The 17329-nt window shown below is 29.3% G+C and overlaps 1 long non-coding RNA gene across 1 annotated transcript in view; it reads left to right on the forward strand.

Moving 5' to 3' along the window:
- LOC136795912 (uncharacterized) overlaps positions 1-17329 on the forward strand; it is a 184294-nt gene that overhangs the window by 89859 nt on the left and 77106 nt on the right. The window contains exon 2 of the long non-coding RNA XR_010843622.1: positions 7116-7166. This is a non-coding gene — a long non-coding RNA (uncharacterized lncRNA). The remainder of the gene's footprint in view (positions 1-7115; positions 7167-17329) is intronic.

Genomic DNA, 17329 nt, shown 5'->3' on the forward strand with positions numbered 1-17329 from the left:
CCGGAAGTATAAAAAAATACTTTAAAAATTATTTTTTTCTCATTATTTAATTTTTAATCATATTTATATTAAAAAATATCAAGTATCAAGATGAAATCTTAACGAGAAAACAAAAAAAAATAAGACTAAAAGTTCTACAAAAAGTGCTAAGACTATTTGTTTTTGTCTACGATTTTGAATTATATTCTTTGGTCCAATAGTAATTTAAAATCAACTAAAATTATTTCTTATCAATTAAAAAATTTAATATCTATTTCTTATAATTTCAGTCCGGATTCATATTGAATAAAAATTTATGTTTTATATATTTTTTTATTATTTTACTTTATTTCTATTTCAGGGGAAAATGTATAAGATATGAAAAAATAAAAATAATAATAAATAAAAAGTGTTTGATTATGATAATCATATTTTGTCATGTAGATATCAATACAGTACGAATTTGATCGAGATAAGCACTCTTGTGATCAACATTTGATTTAAATGGTAATATTTACATTTCATAATTAAAATAGTCGGAGCAAATATTAATTAAATGATCCATAATAACGTGAATATTTCTCTCCCAAACAAAGCGTTAACGAACATAGGCATTTATTTTCTTGTTTTTAGATCCTTAATCCATATTTTCAGTTAAGTAAACCCTAAATTACTCTGTATATTATTTAATTTTGTGCTAAATAATTTCTATATTATAATCTCTATTATGAACAGGAATCAATTTCTTCAATTTCCTTTCCGTATTATAGAATCTCCTTTAGAAGATACGCCTGAAAATCTGTTCCAATCCTTTTCTCAACTTAAAATCCAATATCGTTATTCTGCTGAAGTTGGTTCCAGAGTGGCACGGGGCTCAATAGTAGAGGTATCCGATAGAAAAATCTTCCCAGCAATTTAGAAACAAAAAAAAAGAGAGAAGAAGGAGGGGAGAGGAGAAGTCTCCTTTAACAGGACGGAAAAAGACTTCTTCGATTTATCCTTAATTAACAGTGGAACGGAAAAATTTAGCGGAGCGATAGCCAGAGGCGGTTGAATTTAGTCCAATTGTGAGGGGAGTCTCATTCCTATTCCATTGCATTACCTCTGTTCGGTTTTAGTCGCCCCCCTCCCGATCATAGCCGAAGTCTATCGTAATGCTGTTCAGTGGTCCGTTTAATATCATCGAGGAAAGGGGTACCTTATACCCTAATGATGGCAGCCAATGAACACAATGGTGCCCTTTGTCCTATTAGCTTTTCTATCACCGAAATGATTACTGAAGAATAAAATTTGGGAGAAAAAAAACGATACTGCTTAAGGATTAGTTGCTATGATTATGACAATTGTCCGAGAAAAAAACTAAACAAGAATTCTTCTATATTAAACTGTAAACGGCAAAGGCTTGTGAATTGCAATAACAATAACTAGTTGATCAAAAGTATTTGCAATTACTAATGGCAATATTAAGCCATTAATATTGGATTTTTAACGCCAATGCAATGGTACTAAAATAATAATCAAATGTTATAGACAAAAAAAAATACAATACAAAACTAAGAGATTGTAAATGGAAATTCGGCCAGGTTTACTTTACGGGATGGTTTTAAGGCTGAATTTATTTTTGGTATGTTGACTGGTATGGCTTAAACAACTATGCTATATGATTGTAATTATGTTTATCAAAACTACTGATATTAATAACTTAGCATCAAAGTAAATGTAGTTGAAATTACTTAGCATCAAAGTAATTGCAATTGAAATTACTTAGCATCAATGTAATTGTTATTGAAAGTACTTAGAATCAAAGTGACTGTAATTGCAATTGAGTAGTATTAATGTAATTGTAATTGAAATTACTTAGTTTCTAAGTAATTGTAATTGAATAGAGAAATCGCAATTGATTTTAAAATAATAATATTTTTATATATATATAAACAGTTGCAAAACAATAAAAAGTACTATCAAAGAAATAAATGCACTATTAACTTGTCCACAAATTACAAAACAAAGACTCTATCAATCTAATTAATTTAAAAATAAAATCAGTTACACTATGAAGCTTATATACTCTTAGCTTTAAATGATACGACTAAACGTCTTAAGGGTAATTACTAAAGAATTACGAAATAATTTATATTTGGCACTAAAAAAGTCGCACCGACATTTTATATTTAAAAAAATGAAATTTTTTTCGTGCTTTTATTATTTAAAATGTTTCTGAAACTACAGTATACGCTAAAATTGGTTCAATTTTTTTTTACTTCACGTATTCTCAAAACTACTGAGTAAATTATTATGAGTTCATGATCCTCATGCTATATAAAATAACTCATTAGTTCTGGCAATATAATTTTATTATCATAATAAAATTGTATTAATTTGATTAAATTACAATCACATAAATTGGTTTTAGTAAATAAGTCAACCAAAAAAAAAAATGCTGAACAGTATCGATTGCCTCTTCCACAAAGTATAGATTGTTGTAGCAAAGAAGTTTTATACTTGCTTAAATTGATTATTGTTAATTTGCATAGATTTTTTGAAAAGTGTTTGTTTATTTTTCTATCCTCTTTTGTGATGAACACTCTATTTATATTTAAACAAATATCTGTTCCTGTAATTACAAGTAGTGTTGGAAAGTAGTAATTTTTTATCTCCCAAATTTTCATAAGAATTACCGGATTTGAAACTAAAGTATATACCATGTTTAAAGTGCTAAATATGCCTAGTTCAGTGGGAACATTCAAGTCCTTTGGCATATATTACCAAAGCACCTCTACACGTCATGTACATTCGCACTTTGCCGTCGCGAAATCTGGCAGATTTGATGTAGTGTTATATGGGGAATCCGTCAAACATTTGAACAAACGTATATACAACACTCACAAATGTTTCTTACAGAATGCTTTTGATAAATATTTATTATGAAGTTCTTCGTAAAATACAACTATGTAATCGTTATAATTCTTTTCAATATTTTTTTTTAATATACATCAAAATATTTCTCTTTCAATTTAGAGTTACGTAGTTTTTTTGTTATCATGTTTTTTTTTATTTTGAAAATCTCGGAATGACTTTACTAAAATTTTATTTATAAAAAAATACTATCCCAAATTAGTTTTGAATGTCCACACTCACAATTTCCTACTTTAGCCATTAATCAAATACTTTATTAAATCATTTTTGTAACTATCCAAAGCACATCCAAGCGTACTGTATTGAGCTATGAATTCCGCTATTCATTTTCTTTTTTATTCTCAAAGAAATTCGATGAACATTGTAGATTATGTATTCAATAATCTGTTATAACAGCTGCTGAAGTATTAATTTAGAATAAGTTATTAAAATATTGCTATTTTCATGAAATATTTATTGTTTTAGGAAGATAATATATTTTTATTAACTGTATAAATAAAAGTTAGTAATGCATTTGAACAAGGGCTGAGAAAATTTAATCTTTTGTAAATGAGTAGTCTGTATTTTGTATCTATCTTATGGTGACGGAGCTCACATGGTTTGTTGATTCCTAATTTAATTTTTTTTTTCTTACCTTCTTTGTTAAATAGATAAATAACTTGTTCTTACCTCCTTTATTAAATATTAATATATATCTAAATATATAAAGACGTAATTGGTGCGCTGTATATATTTTTTATAATTTTATAAAATTATTGCCCTGTATATAATTTTAAATTCAAATATCTAAATTTTCTTAATTCTGAATTAAGAACTAATGGGTTAGGATGGGTAAGGAGTCTGGAATGAAAAGACGCATATCTTTTTTAGGCCAAATCTGCAACGAATGGGATGTTATGGTCTTTGTGGATTAGTTTATTTGTAACTAATGAGGAGCCTCAAGGATTTTACTTAGGATTTTGGATTGTAAGGATTGGATGCGGGAGGAATTTGATGGTTTGGTAGATTCCATATTTCCAAATTGGTCTAATTGTATAATCTGGTCATAGTGTATAACAATTTATTGTAGTAGATGGGAAGTTTAGAGCGTTTGTCAAGTTGGTGTTGTTGCAATCGAAATCTACGAGCAGTTTCTTGTCGTTTGAGTCTTGTTTGTAGATTCCAAGTAAGCCTCTTGTCAAGGTGGAGTCCTAAGTATCGAATCTGTTCAACAGGCATTAGTGGAGTATTTGAAAAGAATACTGTAGGAAAGGAGGGTAGAGGTAAAGATAAAAAAATATTATGTGCAAAGAATAGTAAAAAAAAAAATGTCATTTTTTTATTACAAATGTTATATATTTAAAGTTTAAAAAAAACTCAATAAGCAATACCAAATTTTAAAAAGTCCTGTTCTGATACCATTTTGGATCCCGAAAAAATACCAGTCATTCTGAGAGGGAAAAAAAAACGTATTTATTCTAAAATGCCCTCTAATATTTTCGATGTCAGTTTTAAATGTACTAAATAGTTTCATACTCAAATTTATTGAGACTAATATTTGTGAAAAGACTTCTTCAATTGTTAAATAGAAAATTAGGAATGTATAAGATCCTAATAGGACCACTTTAGTATTTTTAATGTTAAACTTGGATTGCATATTTAATTTATGTAGGTTCAATCTTTTTATGCATAATACCAGGAGAGCTTCGATCAGCGTATCATTGATAAACTAATTTAAAAGCAACTCGCATTAGAATGGTAAAATTGTACCGCAGTATTGTTTACCACAAGAGGCCAATTTTATTTTTGTGTCAGTCATGCATAAAACACTGTACAAAAGAGCCATTCGGTCCTTCCTCATCAGCAGAGTTTTATGTTTTGTTAACAGCAAAAAGAGCATCGTATTTAGAATGGACAATTCACGCTCTATGTTTCCAAAACATTAAACCTTTATTTATTCCCACCATAGAGTATCGAAGGCCGTTAGAAACAGTGCGCAGTTTAAATTTGTTTCTACTCTCGCAAGGTCTGTTTACAAAACGCTTATTGACCCGGCATCCGTCACTGGTTCCAGTTTTTGAAATTACTTTTTCGAGCGGAAGATAAAAAAACAACAGAGGATACAGAAAACAGCGGTACGACACGGCCGCTCTGATTGGACAGATGTGTATTTATGGAAATTTCCTCCGTCCTGATTGGCTGACGCCTAAATAAATGTCTCTATAGCGCTTGCATAATGCATCGTATTCATCATCCTGTTTACGTCACAGGCAGATAGCGAAAGTTAGATTAGTGTGACAGAGAGACGTCAGATGATTTTATGTGTTTCTATTATGAGATCGCCAATCAGAAATTTGCGATCGATAATGAGATTACAAGATATATTATAATTTAATAGATAGTGTTAATTTGTTGAAACGGGTCATTGAAATTCACGATTCTTATAAGTTTATTTTCTAAAATTAACTGACTACATATATAAATACTTTTCTCTCAAATTTCTGATTTAACTTTATGAAAAGAAGATGGCCTCGTGACCTTATATTGTAAACTGTTTTTAGAGTTCTACTACTGGGTAGTAGCTCTACATCCTGTATCATATCATTATGTTATTATGATCAAATTTACTGGTTGTATTTTTTTATACAGTTGTAAATATCAATAAATAAATAAAATAGAAAACAAAAAACTTTATGAACGATTTATATATGTTGATTCTATAAAAAGTGGATATTAGTCGTTAGGGATGTCTCTTACAGAAACTTTCCTCCTGCATTGTCAATTTTAATAATCAAATTACATTATTTTAACACTAGGCTGACCAAGTGAAAAAGAATAAAAGTTTCGATTAAATTTCAATGAAATGTAAATAAAAAAGTCATTTTGTTTTTCTATTAATTTTACTAGTGAAATTTCTATACACCAACGTTTAAATTAGTTGAAAAGAAGTCGCCTTAGAATTTTCTATAAAAATTGTTGTTTCTAGAAAATTCTATAAATGTTTGGCTCCTCTTTCTAAATTTATTTTTACATCGTGTAGTTTAATTTTAATTTAAAACATTTTTTAATTAATGCTGTATTTGTTGTTCGTATTATTTACTTTTCCATAAATATTTACATTTTTAAAAAGGACCATGAATCCTTCTGATTTTTTTAAATATTACATATGTTCCTAATATAATTTATTTTTAAATCGTTGTTTCTTCTTAAAAAGTTTAAATTAATTGACAGAACTTTCATCAAATCGCTCCCCCCAAGATGCTGAGTGAACTCTATCCTAATTCTTTCAAATGAATTCTCATTCTGAATTCAGTTAATAAAATTATTACCTGATATAACAGCCTGATACTGATAATAAGTTGCAAAGATATCTCGTGATTTTTTTTTATCGTAGCCTCTTCCAATTATTGAACAATTGACATCATGTTGAATTTACCTTATATTGCTAAATATTTTTTATAGATTCGATGTTTTTGTAAATTCTCGGTGATGGGGTTCACTTTTTTATTTAACTCTGAAACCTAAAATTAAAAAAAAATTTTAAACAATTGCTACAAACCTTTCGGAATGTTTGCTGGGGATAGGCTGTTAAATAATGATCTTGTCAACTTTTTGGATGTATCAGAAATGTTTTCAGCTGATCAGTATAAAACTGTTTAACACTTGGTAGTCCATATTTCCACTGTGTAAAATAGAAAAATAAATGCATGTAAACTACTTCTTGAGGTACACCTAAAGTGATAATATCATCAGGGTTTGATTTCCTATTTTTTACTGTTAAATATAGCTGGCTTGGTGATTTTAAAAGTGAACATTGAACCGATTGAAAAAGAATATTTTAAGCCTAAGTGTAAAACAGTTTCCAAAAAATCTGCTCATGTTAAGTTGTATCATATTGTTCATATTCTATACATAGTATAGGTAAATACGTTAAAATTATGGTGTTAGACGAACTAATTTTAAATTCTAATGTGTTAAAAATTGTGGCTTGTCACTCTCTTATTCTAAGCCAAATGTCAAGTTCAAATAAAATCGAATGTCTTCAAGGTTACTCTAATTTTAAATTTTTTTATTACAGTTTGTAGTATATGTGATTATAATATGGGTTTTTTAAAATATTATTAAAATTTAGTAGGTATAAATTAACTGGATTAGGAATAACCCATATAATTATAATTGCAAGTGATATGTATAGAAGTATAATTGTGAAATAATTCATAATTTAAATTTTATTTTTATAGAAGCTGACTATACTCTGGATGAGTCGTTTTGGAACGAAGAGAGCCCCATGGGTATGTACCAATCTCTGTTTATTTTTATTTATTTTTTTGTGCTGTTAGAAAAAAAAATATTATCAAGTTTGTACACGCAGTAGAACATAAGAAACAAATGGCCTAAATAAGGAGCTAAGACACTGAATAAGAAAAATGGGCTGTATTTCCCTAAAAGGAAAAAAAAACATCAAACATTGGAAGAAACTGCTTCATCTGTCACTAGTGTGTCTGTGGAGGGCTTTCCTTTCATCCTACCAACTTCGGGGGGATGGTTATTAATGTTCCTGAGATTATAGGATGTGTGCTTGTATCTGATATAATATTTTTTTATTCTTATCGACTATAAGGGTTAGGTGGTGAATTTGAAGGGTTGAAAAATGGATATCAATGATTCATAGCTGCTTCTTTTTACTTCTTTATTCTGACAACTTTACAACTAACATAACAATTTATTTAATTTATATTTTTAAATTAGAAATAATATTTGATATAGTGTTATATAATTTATTACTATAAAATTGAAAGTATTACGGTATCTTATATAGGTACATTTTTTCTTTTTCTACTCTTCATAATCTTTTTAGAGTTGTGAGTTTCAGGCCTTCTTTAAGAATTCTAAACTTTGTCGGTCGGAAGTTTATGATCAAATTGAGTAAAAACTGTGCCGAGATGAAACTTATACACTTCAAATATATTCTATATCTATTTTTGGTTCTGCCTATATTGATTTTACCGGTTTACATTTTTCCATTAATTGGTAAAACAAAAAAAAAATCGTTTAATCAATGATGTACAGGATTACGCTTTACGTTCCTCTTACAGGCAAGTCGGGGAAAAGCACAAGAAAGTGTTTTTGTTTTTTCAATTCAAGGTGATATGAAACCTTTTAGGTTTCACTTGTGCCCTGGGTTTATCGCATTCCGACGGTTCAATATCAAGACATAAAATTATTTATTTCTAGCCTCATAAAGTGGGTACACGTAATTGGAAATCTGACGGTCGAGCCTTATTCTGACTATATCACCCTGCACAACCGCTGGTCTAGTAAAATTACTTTCTTACAAAGTACATCACCCCTAAACCTTTGTGGTCTGTAGCTGTTCATATATTTTTTTAAATATATATTAGGCCTCAAATGTTTCTCAATTATTTAACCATTATCAATTAGTTAGGTCCAATTATCAAAATCGAAACAAAAAAAAAACTTAGAAAAATTGATTTGTTGATTTCAGTTCTCAACTATTATTTTTGGTATAGAAATAACGAATTAAAAGGTTAAGGACTTGATATCGTGTTTGATTGAATGAATAAAAAAATTGGGATGTAGTAAATATTTATTTACCCTGCAAAGTATTTCTTTTATCACGGTCCGATGAGATGACGTATATCGGTTGGTTCCAAAATAATAAAATTAAGTATTTATTTTAAATACTTTTAATTATTCAGATGTAGAAATTGACACAGCTTATAAACTAAAACCATACAAATTGTTTCCATAAATACAACTAACGATTTAATTTGTAAAACTATAATTCAAAATATATAAAAAAAAAACCTAAACTAAAACATATTATCCATGTCCAAGAAAGACAATAAATATTGGAATAATAATAAATGGTAAATGATAAGAATAATTATTATTAATAAAGTTTATATATTATAATAATTAATATGTAGTAGCAATTGATACATGGTAATAATGAATACCTGATAGGTATATAGACTAATAAAATATAGTAATGAAATACAACTAAAGAATAAATAAAATGAATGAATATAGATATATAGATAAGTTTATTAAATTACTCATAATGAGAATACATATAACAAATACAAAATTACTTTTTAAGAATGGAATGAACTTGGCGAAAAAAGAGAAAATAATAAAACTAAGATAGGTACATCTAAGTAATAAATATAACCATGTTTATTTTAAATTCAATAAAATCTTGGTTCTCATAAGAGATTAATTACAGGCAGTTATTTGATCAGTAAAAATAAAAAAGATTTATTTTTTAGTTTTCTCTTTGGTTGTGAACTTTATTATTTATTCTCATACACGATTCAACAAATATGGTACTATTTTAACAAGACTCAATATCAATAGTTGTGTCCATTTATAATTAGCAATAGATTTATTTTATTTTGGAAAATCTTATGATGTTCCGTCGAATTGTCTAACAGTTGCCAACACTAATTAGTTGGCTACTTAGTTGTACATAATGCCAAGCATTACTGAGAACAGGAGCAAGAGCTACGTAATCAGGATAAAACAAATAGTGAGGAGCTGTACAAACAGGCAACTAATCAAGCGACCAATATCCAATGACAAACATTTGGCCAGATGTTGTAGCCGACCGTGATAAGGCACCAACTCGGAATTCTCGTGTCTTTAAGGGCCCTAGTACGAATCCGGCCTGGGCGGGTTGGTTTTTTTATCCTGGAAGACCCACGGAATAAAATCTTTGACCTCCCTTTTCAAACTCAAATATATTTGACCTGCGGGAGTTTGTGAGCTGTTAGCTCCTCCTAGATTATAACAATATACTATTGTTCTAAGTGTGATATCTCAACTACTTACCATCATTTACCCTTAGATTATTTTTAGTATTTGTTTATGCTACACATGCAAATCGCTGTCTTTAGCAACTCTAATTTAGACCTGATAGCTCTCTTGCACGTTTCTGAGTAATTATCTTTATTTTTATTTATTAATCAGTTATACACGCACTGACTTACTTATTTATTACTTCAGTTATTACTGCACTAGTGATTAGACATGAACATTCTCCCTTTAAACAATTGTTCTCTTAGGATCTTATAAATCATGTAAAATATTTTCAACACCAGCGAGGTTGATGGGAGTTCTGTTTGTGTTTTTTTTTCACTAAAATATGGTTGACGAAAGTCGAATATATGATTTTGAGGAAACTAGCGATAACTACCAAATACAGAATATATTAATAAAATATTTGCCCTTTAGGAAATAGGATAAGACAATCTCAATATAATATGTAGTGAACATGATGAAAAATTGGAAGAGGAAAATTGAGATAAGCAAAACAGATGAAGATACATGGACCGGAAAGATTCAAATGACTTCATGAATACTCAACCTGGGGAAGAATATGAAGATTATTTTATTGCTTAGAGAAAAGAAACAAATAAAGTTATTTACTTCTAGTATAAAGGGGGGGGCAAACAAATCAAATTGGTAAAATAGAAACAAAAAAAAAGATCGTACAATCAATGAATCACATTAATCCTTTTTTGCCTTCATGACTGATTTTGTTACAGACAAATTAAGAAAAAGCACTAGAAAGTGTTTTGTTTTCTTTTAGTTCAAGACGATATGAAACCTCTTGGGTTTTTTTTCTCGCTTATAGGATATTTTTATAAATATATCATAAATTGTTAGGAACTAGTTATATTTGTTTGAGAAGTGGAGTGATAGGGCACTGTCCTACTCCCAAGTACCCGGATCCGAATCCGGCTGTTTCAGATGATTATTTATTCTGTTACTGTTGTACTGACCAAGAGTCAACACTGTGGGTTCGGGAGGAGTTATGTTACTTTATTTTTTCCTATGAATCGAGGGCACAATTTTTTCTTAATGGATCTAACAGCTATTAAAATTTAATTATATATTCTTTCTTTATCATTTAACTTATATATATCTGTAAATATGGTGGAATGTAATACTAAATAATAAATAAAAATAAAATTTTTTTTGTAAATATTGCATTTTTTGAAAACCATCCTTTTCTAGATATGATTTTTTTTTTGTTTTATTGTGTGCTAATGTTTTGTCGTTAATGATATTTGTAGTTAATACTTGAGGGTTAATGATTATTGTTAGATCACAAAATATTATGAACTAGCAACTTTCAAATTTAGGGAATTATATTTTCGGATGGTCAATCGAAATTACTTAATAAAATACATACTTAACTAAATCTAGAGGAATATTCTTTTCTTCCAGCTTTGAGCAAAATTGTATGAGCCGTTTTCGAAGTATAGACTTTTCAAGGAAACTATGTTTGTGTAACCTGATGTAGTAGATAATGTTCAATAAAATTGATACAGTAACATTTGTCCACAAATACTCATCATTCCACCTAAAAGAAGCCATGTTCGAAATATAGGTGCGCCTAAAACATTTGCGCAAGTGGATGAACAATTATAATATTGATATGGACTATCTAGGACCTAGAAATTATATTAACAGTTCAATCAATTATGGCACATTACAAATTTTACTTCAGACAGACAAACGCGAAATATAATTTGTTTCTTTACATAAAGTGTCCACGAAAATTTTCGATTCTGTAAATAACTTTTTTTTTGGATGAATTCAAAGCTTTCCTCTAATAATTTAGAGTCAAAATGCAATTAAAAAAAAAGTATGAGACATAAGATTAGTACTCACCTGAGACAGAGGTCATTGTTAAATAGCAGTTTCATTGTCATTTAAATGGGCGAAAGAAGAGATGAATCCAAGGGAATGTCTGAAATAGTTGTCCCCGGCTGGCCATTATGAAGATCGATTGCGAAGCCTGAAGGTATCCTATAAAAGACAGAGTGGACAGGAGTCAATGACCCAAGGGAGATTTACGATCCCAAGAAGAAGGGACTTTACCTAAGTTACCTCCAAGTCCGGAATGAAGTCAGCTACCTTAGCAACTCTCTGCATTCATTGTGTACCCTCAGGAATATTTATTTTAAGCAGAAGGTAATATTAAGCATCAATGAAATTTTGTATAATAAGTTATTTATGTCTGAATTAAATAGCGATTATGAATAAATAATAAATAAACTTCTATATATCTGAACTCATAAAATTAATTAAGTAAAGGTAAATAAGAGGATATCTAACTTAAAATATACAACATTAACTATTATAGATTATTGATGCGAACTTTGAAATTACTGCTTATTTATAATTTTTATTGCAATTACTTTATAATTTTATATTAATATCTGTTATATTGGTAAATATGGCAGTCCATTGCTCAGTTGCAAACCGTAGATTGACTATTGAAATTCAACAACGTACTTAAATCGGTTGATAAATAATATCATCAATAATTTTATAATGGATCTTCTCATTTCATTATAAAGTTCGTGGTTCTTGACGAAACTTAAAAAGGACTATTTTGTTTAAAAAATAAAAATAATACAGCAAAAGGATATAATCGAATACAATATTACAAAAGTTGCAAAAGAAGTAATGTTTTATATTTTATATGTTTTATTTCCAGGATTGTCAGGAATAGAAGAAGAAGGAAGGTTAGAAACTAGAGGGTTTTTATGGATAGGGAGTTTATAATGAAAGGATTGATATCTGGTTCGGGCTAGATCAAATACATTAAGGTCTTTATGGATTTTATTTATGACAAAGTAAGAAGCATTGAGGATTTTACGAAGGATTTTTGATTGTAAGGATTGGATACGAGAGGAATTCGAAGGTTTAATAGAGCCCCAAAGCTCAACTCCGTATGTCCAGTAGGACTTATTACAGTCATGTAGATCAGTCTTAGAATCGACTAGCACTTTTTTCAGTCTTGTGTGAGAATACCAGGTTAGTCCTTTGTCTAGATTTAGTCCAATGTAGCGTATCTGTTCTATCGAGGTAAGAGCAACATTATTAAAGAAAACTGTAGGATAGTCAGTTGGTTTACGGCGAAGGGTAAAGGTAATTTAATATGATTTATTTTGATCATTTTCTCGAATTAACCTCAACAACTTTAATTAACTTCTATGATTTTTTTAAAAATCATTCCCCCGTAAAATATTCTTAATTTTGTTTATTTTAAATAAATAACCAGCTTAAATCGTTTGCAGTAATGAGGAATAAGTACGTACAAAATATTAATGAATTTGATGAATAAATTAAGGAGAAAACGGAAAAATTTAGATATGAGTTCATATAAGTAAAAGCCCAGACCGCCCCAGAACTCCGAATTTCATCATGCCCCTATGCTTTCGTTATATTGAGTCAAAATGCTAGTTTTTTGCAGGAACAAATTGGATATTTGTTATTCCCACGTCAAGGAATCCTAAAATATAGACTTTTATTAAAGCAGAAAAATAAAACTTTCACCTTTCCTGTTCTTTAGATTTCTTTTCGAAGATCATAATAATTGCAATATATTCAACAGGAACAATCTACAAAAACCAGAGGGATGCAAGTAGGAGTAGTAAGTGAAATTTTTGTGATGCACGGAACTCACCCGATATTTGGAATACAAGTAACAATTTTTTATATTGTATGTTTTTATAACACATTAAGAATATACAATAGCTTTTTAAAGAGTTTATTAATAAGTTTTGGAGCTCACATAGACTCATATTTAGTTAATTAGGAGTATCATTATTTATTAAATATATCATGATTGATCTGTGTATTTTGCTTTATGCAGTGTAATAACATGAAAACAATGAATAAATGATTAAAACACGATTGGAATTCCCTTGAATAATAATATTGTACACAACATTTCTTTTTCAACAAAATAAATATGAACAGGTAGGAACAGCTCGACTATTAAATAATATCGCTGAAATTATACAACTGGCGCAGTATTGACAGAATTAATCAACCTTAATACTGCTGCTAATAAAGCAGCCATTTCTGGATATGATATATTTGGACCGTAACCTCATACATTTATTTGTTCGTGCATAAATTAAATTCATGGTGCGTATAATATTAATATTATAATACAAACTAATAATATTTATCACAGGTAATTTGTATCAGGTCTCTGAATTTTTTTTTTAGAATAAAAGGTTTTGTTAAACAGTTTTATAAGCTTTGGGTCGTCATTTTTTAAAATTCTAAAATAGCGCTTAATAGAAATGTTTTTTCTGCTTCAATCTCAATCCAATTTAAAAATTTATCATTTCTTAAAAATTTGCATTTTGCTCACCTAGACACCTGCGGTTCTTATTTTAAATTATTTAAACTTAACTATTTTAAAATAAATATAAACAGAATGACATAAAGTGAATAATTTTAATTAACATAATTAAGGAAATATTATATTATTTTAACTACTTTTTCAATTACCTATGTATACATTTTATTTTCCACTTCTCTCATCACTTCATTTTATTAATTCCATTCTGTAAAATTATTCACTTTATGTCATTCTGTTTATATTTAATTTTTTATTTTCTATACTTATTGGTTGTTATCTTGTTCTGTTCTTAGCCCTGATGAAGGCTAGAAACTCTAGCCGAAAGGTTGGCCCAATTAAATAAGTTACACCAACTTATTTGTGTTTCATTTTGACCGCACCCCCAACTCATCAATCATCTCCCAGTACATCATCCACGGTCAACTATCTCTCATAATTAATTAAAATTGTATTGAAAGTAACCGTAAAGATTTTTGTCATCATCACATCTAATCATATAATAAAATAGTACATATCGGCTACCATGAGCTAAATGCTCACAGGACACTTCTTAGGGGACAAAAGATTTGGCACCGGAATTCAAAAGTAACAAGAATTTTCAGTCTTTATTTCCTTTGATTTCATTTTTTCTGGTTACCGCAGATCTTAAATTCCTCTCTACTTTTTCGAATGAATTTCCTCATTTTAAAAAAGTATTATATAATTTTTGTATAATATTTCATATATACTGCGGTGCTTAATTGGTTCATATAATATATTTTTATTAGTTTTTACACATAGCCTTCATTGTAATGCAATCTGAAGCAGGCTTTAGTAATACAACTTCTTGCTATCTAAGCTATCCGATTTATGATTTCAGTAATGAGATATTAATAATTAATTTAAGCGTGCCAAGGAGTTCAAGTAGAGTTGTACACTTCGTTGTTAAGACTTTTCATTTATTATAAATGACTGTTATAGCATAAACTTTTGTTATTTAATTTATGGAATGCACTAAAACCAATCGAGATATTTGGATATTAGATAGTATGCCTTCATGATATCAAATGTAAATGTTCTATGTATTATAACTTAACATAATTAAATTAAAAGTGGAAAAAGGCACTATTTGTACGCTATTTAGCTACTCATACATAATCATATAATTAAATCAATATGTTTGTTTAATTGTAGATATAGCAACTCAAAACACAGCTTTGTTTTCTAATTTTTAATTTAATGAGTAATAATTTGAATATCGATAGAAGTTTGAATTTTGACAGCAGATTAGACTGACATATCTCATATCAAATTACATATAGAAACATAAAATTTTAAACTGCCATTTAAATTCAATTACTTCAGTAACAAAGAGAACATAATATACTAAAGTGGTCGTGGGGAATACATATTGGATGAGCAAACATAGTTCTCTATCAACGGGAACTAAATAATCTCTGCTCCAAGTACAATTCCAGGATTAAAGGCACGTCTATATTCTGGAGTCAATCCAATAATGTTGTATCGAAAATTGTTACCGAAATCTACGATTATTAGTATTTAAAAAACAAACTTTATATCCATGATTGAATAATATATGTATGTACATATTCAAATACATAGGCTATTTATTATTCTGCAATCCCAAAAAACTATTGGAAATCTGGATAAAAGGGTACACATGCCGCAAAAAAGTAAATATTGCTAGATCTGAGCTCTAACTGGAATGCCGCATCAGCCAGGAATACAGAATTGAGATATTGGAAAGTCCTCCACCGCAAAAAAAACAAAAACGGTGCGACCTGGGATCAGAGCCTTAGTATATGGAAGAGTAGGGCAAGTAAAGAACTGTTTGCAGGGACTGGTAAGTTAATGTCTCATGATATGAAGTCAAGAAGTTTCAGATGGTGTGCATATGGCCCGAAGCGATAGATTGCTTGAACGTCTATACAATAATAGTAGCTCAAGAAGATGGTGTATGGTTCAGGAGGAGGTTCGTTCGTGTAACCAAAAATCTACATGGTCTGTAAAGTCAAAAAAAAAAATGTATATGTATAAATAAATACATAATACATACATGTGTATAAATACATTTGGTTTCCATGATATAGTAGCAAGCTACTAATTCAAATGTGTTCTTCTCCCTCCTGTTTATGTTCTGTCACTCAGATTCAAGGACACTGATAAATCATTCTAGGTCCACAGATTATGGCAGTTCCAGGTCAGAAGGTACATGAGGACCTACATTACTTTCCATGAAGCAAACCTTCCTAAAACCAAACCTCCGTGCAGCTATTGTACATCCTGGAAGACTGTTTAAACTACTTCGGGTAAGATAGGATACTTGGGGGCAACTCACTACTACGCCCTATCTACATGAGTTTCCTCCAGTTGGCTGAGTGGAAGGTCTGGTTGGTGGTAGGGTGATAGGGCAAGAGAAGTTTTCAGTTATTGGTGGTCATATACTTCCGGCGATCACTTGTCCAAGTACTGACCAGGTTAGACGTTGATTTAGTCTGATTATTAATTGTAAGCTCCTTAAAGTAACTAAGGCCTGTAATTGTCTATATACATTAAGCAAAAGGTATATAATTTTTTGTTAAATGCATTTTAACAAAAAATAAAATAAAAATGGGTTTAGGAATTTCAATGAAGTGCACACTTACAATAATCTAAATTAGTACACTTAATTGAATTATTTATTACTTACCTAATTTAACTTATTTATTCATTAAATTATTTTATTTTATTAGTACTATTATTTATTTATTTTTTTAAACTTATTTATCCATTTAAGTGTTTCTTGTAACCGGCTTTTTATTATATTTTCCTTTGAATCTATGTGTTAGTCTTGTTCTCGTAGAATGTATTTGTTTGTTTGTCTTTTGGTAAACTGATCTACTGCTGTGACTATTATTAATGGTCTGATCTCACCTTGCCGTCTAATAGTGAATTTGTTTAGCGGGTCACTAAGGAGAGGATCTGGAAGGGTGAATTCGGGTGAGTGAATTTGTTGATCGAGTGAATTAAAAATTGTGAAATGGTGAAATTAAAGTAACAGAAAAGGGAAAGAAAAAAAGGAATGAATTGAAATATTTGTATTTGGTGTACTGACTGAAATTTATTATAAAAGGAAACTGTAGGGAAAAAAAACTGTTTTCTTTATATTTTATTATATGTAATCTATATATGTCCGATTACGGATTGATACCAATTGCTGTGTATGTAGCAACCTGATGTATTTGAGCAGCATAGATGAATAAAGTATTTCTCTCTCTC

The sequence above is a fragment of the Halyomorpha halys genome, unplaced genomic scaffold (assembly GCF_000696795.3).
Source record: "Halyomorpha halys isolate HHAL.00 unplaced genomic scaffold, Hhal_1.1 Scaffold631.1, whole genome shotgun sequence".
Classification (NCBI taxonomy): Eukaryota; Metazoa; Arthropoda; class Insecta; order Hemiptera; family Pentatomidae; genus Halyomorpha; species Halyomorpha halys.